Here is an 8160-nt window from a genome sequence, read left to right on the forward strand (position 1 = left end):
ACAGGTGGCTACCTCACAAGGACAGTGCAGGTAGCATTCGTATCTCGCAACATTTTGACTTCTTTCCACTTACAAAAACCAAAAGTTACGGCAACGATTGATCTACCCTAATCTTCCAATTGCACTTCACCAAAGAATTAATTCAAGAATGACGATTGACAGATTAATTAGTTTTGGAAATGAAGTTTGCACTTGAATCAGCTCTACCCGCAGCAAATCTAGATCAACAAAACTAAGCTATAGGCCCATGGTTTATTCCATCGCAAACAAATATTAGGCTTGCTTTGATCTGCAGGCAAATGAGAAGGACTGACAAGAGCATTGCTAGTTTTAATGCTACAGTTATGAGAACTGTGATCTTATTTCCACAATGAAAGCAAGTAGGTTCTTTGTCCGGCGCAAAGTTTGAAGGAAATTACACTTTGTTTTTAACTTCCGCTCTATGTAACATGTAATACCTGGCAGTTGTCAGCCAGTTTCGCAACTTTATCTAACGGCATGTAATAAATATCCTTCTATCTCATATATTACGAAAGATTTATAACTCCATAATTAGCTAATTGTTGTTTGCGATTCAACTCCACAAGGTATTCGAAAGATTTTCCCAGCTAGATCACAATAATTTTCATTGCGTACGGGCGAAAAATTCCTATGCCTGCGTCGAAGAGTGAAATTTCCTCTGATAATTAATAGCACACCGTAAACCTAACTGCAACAATCTGTTTCAAATTAACACTGTCGGATATTCCGCTAAACGTAATCTAATTCATAGAGGAACATACCCTGGAGTTGGCAAATCCATTTTGAAGTGCGGACATGGCAAGGAATGAGACCAGCAGTTGGCATCTCACACCTTTTTTTCTCTCTCTCTTTCCTCACTTATTATCAGTTCGTTCTGACATATAACAGTCAAGGTCTTGTCCTCGACAAGACCTTGACTGTTGACATGACAAGTCAAGACTGTTGACATGACAAGTCAAGACTGTTGACATGACAAGTCAAGACTGTTGACATGACAAGTCAAGACTGTTATCAAACTGATGCTGCCGCGGTCACGTCACAGTCGCGACATGGTCGGGAAAAAAGTTGCCTCATGCGATGCGCACATGACTCCTGCGATCAAGAATACACGCGCACCTCTTATTATCACGCGCATGTATCAGTGATACGCGCAGACACGCGCTGTCAGATTTTCGACTTGCATCCATTCCCGTGGATAGCCTTGAGCCAATTGTCCTGAAGTGCACAAACTTCCTTGATTATCTGGTAATAATGCTTGCAAAAATGTAGTCTGACTCATAGCGAGACTCAAATTTCAATGAGTTGGTCATGGCTGGTGTGCAGTGCCTGGTTATAAAAGACAAAGTTTGGAAATATATCCTGCAATCTCATTGATATACAAACTGCATACAAGATTCAATGCCTTAGTCATTTTACATTCGTGTGTCAAGTATTCATGACGCTGGATTGCTACGTATTCGATGGCGTTGGCCCTTGGTGCCGCCGTCACCAACATTACAACAGAAACATCGGCGACCCAGCGGAGATGAGGCGCCAGCGTTGTTACATTATTGCCCATGTAGCCGATCTCGATAAAACTCAATATTTAACGAGTGACATATTAACATATTGAGTACAGCACAACCCGCCAGAGCTGCCAGATGTCATAAGAACAGCCAAGTCCGCGGACAAAAGGGCCTCTAATTCAAAATATACGAGTAAATTTGTAGGTTCCGGTACAAAAATTAAATTTTCATTTCATCCGTACTTTTAAATTTGATGAGGTTGTCCTGCCATCAGAAATTTTTGGCGACAAACCCTATAGAAAAAAATCTAAATCGCGGAATTTGTCCGGAAAAAATGACCCGGCAACCCACCGGTGGATCGAGCCGCACTTCACGTATTAAAAGACAGAATATTGGGATAGCCTCGATGTCGGCATAACTAACGCAGTACAATTTAGAGCCGCCACAAGCAAAGTCAAGTCAGTCTCTCTACAGAGAACATGAAATATGTGTGCCAGTGGCAGGGTGGCCCAGTGGTTACAGTTCAGAGTACCAGGATTGGTACAGAGAGGCATGGGTTCGATCCCAGCTCTGTGCGCCAGTTTCTGGTCAGAATCGGCGAGGAGGCAGCAAAATTGTAGCAGTGAGTTGTGCGTTCGAGACCACAAGCTGTGAATATTCTGCGATGTTAAGAATCGGCGACAGGCCTACGGCCTAATGAACGCTGAAACCGCTATTATTACATACAAACAGAGAGGGATGATGTAAACGTAAAGTTTTCCTCGGATGAAGTAAGATTGAAAATTAAATGGAGTTGCTCTAGAAGTTTTGCTGATTCAACATATAGCAACTTCAAATAAGTTCGATGTTAGGTATAATAAGTAAAGGAATACTGCCATTTATGCCTTCATCGCTCTTAAAAGACAGCGCTCTACTCAGGACGTCTTGCAGCTCCTGGTCTCGGCGCACGTTGGCACCACAGAGAGGAGGCAACCGCCACCGCAGGCCACGTGAGCAGAGCTGCACTGAGCAGCGCTGTTATCATTTGCTAATTTTATCTAATTTTAATCACGCCGACTCTTTCAGCTACTTCAATCATACTAACGATTCTGTCACCGTAAAATAATGACGATAATAGTGTTATGATAAATAATTAAATAAATGATGAATGATAAAGCTTGATGATAAATGTAAGAACTGACTCACATCTAAGAAAAAATTCATTTTAATTGTCTTCGTTTCAATTGACGCTCCGCTGAAATGGCGTCAGAGATATAATATGGTTGGCAGTCACTCCCCACAAACAATAAAATAACGTGATAAAGTTTAAGGAATGGTAAATTAAACGAATGTTACGAAAAATTTTTTACTGGTCAATTATTCAGTGGTATGGAACGATGCAAATCATCGTGTTCAATGATCTATGTTATAAACAAACTCGTATATCACGCGTATTTGTTAGCAATGAGATGCTACGAATGAATCTTGAATTCAGCTGTAAGTTTAACCAATTGATAAACAGATTTAAAAAAATAAATCTCTGTCGCACGTTTAAAAATAAACAAATGAACGGCATTGAAACATTTTTCCGCTTGGCATCAATATTCTATAACATGCAGCGAATACAGACTATTACCATATCCGAATATTCATCGTGACTTTACATGGCACCTGGAAGCTTATAAATCAGCAAGAAGTAAAAACTAACATTTACCAGACGTGAAATAGCCTAACAAAATAAACATTTCCGTACTTTTAAATGCAAAAATTATTAGCAATAAACTTCATACTGTCCTATTGCTTCACATAAGCCAAGAGCTTCTATTTTAATTCCAACGGATATTGTTGCAACTTTCGTATTCAATAACTTATACAAGACAATAACTTGCATGAGGAAAAATGAGGCGTAGATATGGTTTCAACGCTATTGCTTAGCTGGCACAGAAATTTTAGAAATTCATGAATTTTGTGGAAACGCGGAGGTAGTGAATAGAATGAGGAAATATGGAAAACGAGACTATTTGGAATAAGAATTGATATTCAATGTTTTGCACGCGAAGCACACAAAAAATTTAGAAATCATAATATGTTGTCTATCATCCTGACATTATTGAATTGAAATGTTGCCAAGAACATCGCTCGCCAAATCCTTCCTCTTGTTTATAGTTTTCAATTTTAGTCCTTTAACACAAAGAAAATAATGCGTCATAAATTTAGTTAAACATTATTAGGCAATATCAATTGAACTAGATTTGCTGATTATGAACTTCTAGTGCTCTTGAGATGTTTGATCTTCTTGTGTTCTCGAAATGTTCTAATTTCCTTTTAAAAAATTCAACAACGCTTTTCCTCAAAATTTTCCATGTCGTACAACCGGCTAATCGAGTTGAAAAATAAATTACCTTCCGCATGCAAATGCAAGATGATTTATAGTAGTTATGTAATTGGTCCGATTAAATCGCAAGTTCAGAAATAATTAAAAATAAAAAAAAATAAACGCCGTGCAAATAGATATAATATGGTCGGGAGTCAATCCCCACAAAACAACAAATAACGTGATAACGTTCAAGGAATGACAAGTTAAACAAATGCTAAGAAAATTTTTTACTAGTCAATTATTCGATGGTATGGGACGTTGCAAATCATCGTGTTCAATGATCTATGTAATAAACAAACTCGTATATCCACATTTGTTAGCAATGAGATGCTACGAATGAAACTAGAATTCAGCTGCAAGTTTAACCAGTTGATAGACAGATAAAAAAAATAAATCGCTGTCGAACGTTCAAAAATAAACAAATGAACGGCATTTGTTTATTTATGGCATCAATATTTCATAACAGGCAAGTAATACAGACTATTATCCGTATATTTACCGCGACTTTACAAGGCACCTGCAAGCTTATAAATTAGCAAGAAGTAAACACTAACATTTACCAAGCGAGAAATAGCCTTACAAAATAAATATTTCCGTACTTTTAAATGCAAAAAATATTAGAAATAAACTTCACTGTCCTATTGCTTCACATAAGTAAAAAGCATCTATTTTGATTCCAACGGATATTGTTGCAACTTTCGTATTCAATAACTTATACAAGACAATAACTTGCACGAGGAAAAATGAGGCGTAGATATGGTTTCAACGCTATTGCTTGGCTAGCACAGAAAATTTTGAGATTCATGAATTTTGTGGACACGCGGACGTAGTGAATATAAAATGAGGAAATATGGAAAACGAGACTTCAGAATTTGGAATAAGAGTTGATATTCAATGTTTTGCACGTGAGGCACACAAAAAATTTAGAAATCATAAAATGTTGTCGATCATCCTGACAATGTTGAATTGAAATGTTGCCAAGAATATCGCTCGCCAAATCCTTCCTCTTGTTTCTAGTTTTCAATTTTACTCCGTCTTAACACCAAGAAAATAATGCGTCATAAATTCAGTTAAACATTATTAGGCAATATCAATTGAACTAGACTTGCTGATTATGAACTTCTAGTGTTCTTGAGATGTTTGATCTTCTTGTGTTCTCGAAATGCTCTAATTTCCTTTTAAAAAATTCAACAACGCTTTTCCTCAAAATTTTCCATGTTGTACAACCGGCTAATCGAGTTGAAAAATAAATTACCTTCCGCATGCAAATGCAAGATGATTTATAGTAGTTATGTAATTGGTCCGATTAAATCGCAAGTTCAAAAATAATTAAAAATTAAAAAAAAATAAACGCCGTGCAAATTTACAATAACTTCTGATACCAGCTTCATCATCAGTTCAAGAAATTTATAGAATACAAGTACAATATGAAAGAAAAACATTATTAACCGGAAATTAATAACGAAAATAAAAACATGTTTACACTTTCAAGAGGATAAGAACTGCGATCGTTATTATGACCAAGTTTCCGTTTAAAAATGTGCAGTGATTCCAAAATTCATAAATCCGAAGCTGCAGAAGAGGAACCGAGTTTCTTGAAGTCCTTGTGCGACATACGACGTACGCCGCATACAGATTGCGCGGCGATGTCTGCAGGGCGCCGAGCATAAGCATTTGTCTCTGAAGGGTTGGCATTTGTCTCTGAATCTTCATGTATAAATTTCTCTCGTCCCATATTGACCTCCCGAATAGCATTATTGTTCGGGCTTCAGAAATACACATTATATCAAAAAGTTATGTAGAAAAGTTTACCCAATGGACCTTCCCGTCGCATAAATTACTATGATATGAAGAGCTTAAATTCTCAATTAACAAGGCTCACCGGGTCAGCCTATGACACGGGATGCGTGAAGTAGCGCGTCGTTCATAATCTTCGGACTCTGAGTCAAACTTGTGTTGAAGAGATGAGTACTTTCTAGTTGATAGCAAAAGCAGAACAGGTGTTGTTAGTCACAATTGGTGATTGGCATGCGTGACTGAATTATTACCGTTGATTATCGCTTGATTGGTGCAAGTGAATTCTTCGTAGCGCTGCGGGCACGGCCAGCGCGGGTGAAAATCTACATGAGGCTACAGTCACGGGTTGAAGGGCACGGGCGGTGGAAGACACGGTTGGCTTTTGACTTCTAAATACACGGTCTAAATACACGTAGCGGCCTAAGTACACGTAGAGGTCTAGGTACACGTAGCGGTCTAAGTACACATAGCGGTCTAACATTGGTGTTGTTTGGCAGAAGATTTTCTTTAATGCAGGTTTCATTAAAAACCAGAGAGTATTTCTTATTGACAATTTAAAATTTAATGTAAATTGTCAATAAGAAATACTCTCTGGTCTTCAATGAAACCTGCATTATAGCGGTCCAAGTACACACAGCAGTCTAAGTACACGTAGCAGTCTAAGAACACGTAGAGGTCTAAGTACACGTAGCGGCTGATTTCTCATCTGTGATTGGTGGGTTCAGCTTGAGAAGCCGTCAGTGATTGGCTGCCTGAGTTACGTCGCACTCATTCATGATAGTACGGCCCTGGACTGTCTGGAGTATTCGCAATATGGGGGATAATTAATACAAGAGTATTAAGGTTTGTATTTAATTAAATATGAAGCATTATGCACATCGCAAAATGTACAACTCTCGGTTGTTGCTAAATAAAATTACTCTGGTGTCTATCATACAATTATTCACATTAAACTTAGCTTATGTGCCGCAAAGAGTAATGAGCAAGAAGATATTCTAAAGTTTCCCTCTTTAAACCGTAAGATATCTACACAAAAACACCAGCTAAGTATCAACAGGTTTCCTTTAAATAGCTCTCGGTGTTTCGATTAAGGGAAGCATATCGCCTAAAAAACGACTAAATTACGTTTTCTGTGTTTTATCATCAATTGGTAGGGAGAACTATTACAGAGCGGCTGCCACAAACCGCGATGAGGGAGCTTTCATGGTTCTCTCGTGAGGCCGTTTTGAACTTTTATAAAATTAACGTTTAATTACTGTTATTTATAAAGATTTCATTAATTTAATCTGTATTTAAAAATCATTATTCGCATTAATTGCATAGTGTTTGCACTCGTTTGAAGGCTACAAACAAGACACGTTTAACAAAGCTAATACCATGGATCTATAGAAAAAAACTATGTAAAATGCCCATTTTATGTAAATAAACACGTCAGAAAAGTTACATTTATAACTTATTATTCCCTTCAAACTGGACATGAATTAGTCTCAAGACGCGCGATGGTATCCTCAATGCGAGTAATTGGCAATGGGAAAGCTGGGGCTGCAGTAACAAGAAATTTTTGAACATTATTTTTTTTTTGTAAATATCAATTATTTGGCTTCCCTGAACAATTAAAATTTACAAAATACGCCATCATAAAAATTTATCTCCTTTTATGATTTTGAAGCTACAGCATTGAGAGATATACCATTGGAATTGTAAAAAATATAACTCAGTACTCGCTGCAGTGAGTGGCAGAGAGCGCATTTTCTCGTCGACGAAAACGAGGAGTCACGGAAGGACGGATAGACGGACATGGCAAGCAGAATAGCGCTCAATTAACAAGGCTCTCTGGGGGCTCTCAAGGCTCTCTCTCCTTGCAGGCTCTAGTACGAAGCGATAACAAAACCATTTCTCCAACATTGAACTTTCTAGCGACACTTTAATCAATGGTATCTTACAAAGACGACTACATGCAAATCTTCAACTTGTCACTGACATAGCAAATTAAGTTCCATAAATGAGAAAATGCGCTAAAAACTGATAAATCCTCCCTCCGTAAAAAATGAATTTGAAAAATTGGTCGGTAAATCACAAAAATATGGTCTTAATTAACGAATCGAATTATATGTCTCTCGCTCGATGTCGTAACATGTCAATTGAATGAGTAGATAAATAGATTTTCACAGTACCCCCTTGTTTAGCCGTTTTCTTTCAGTTTTTTTTTTCGAAAAATTTTACTCGAACAAAAAAGTTTCAGACTTCTGCTTTACATGTTTGTACTAAGTTTCAAAATGATCTGTTCTTAAATAAAAAAGTTTTTTCAACCGAAATGCTCCCCTCAATGAGAACCACTTGCTGTATTGAATTAAGTGACGCTTTAATGAGAACAATGTAGTTATTGTATTGAATTAAGTGACGCTTTAATGAGAACAATATAGTTGTTGTATTGAATTAAGTGACGCTTTAATGAGAACAATATAGTTGTTGTATTGAATT

This window comes from Hyalella azteca, unplaced genomic scaffold (assembly GCF_000764305.2).
Source record: "Hyalella azteca isolate HAZT.00-mixed unplaced genomic scaffold, Hazt_2.0.2 contig8873, whole genome shotgun sequence".
Taxonomy (NCBI): Eukaryota; Metazoa; Arthropoda; class Malacostraca; order Amphipoda; family Hyalellidae; genus Hyalella; species Hyalella azteca.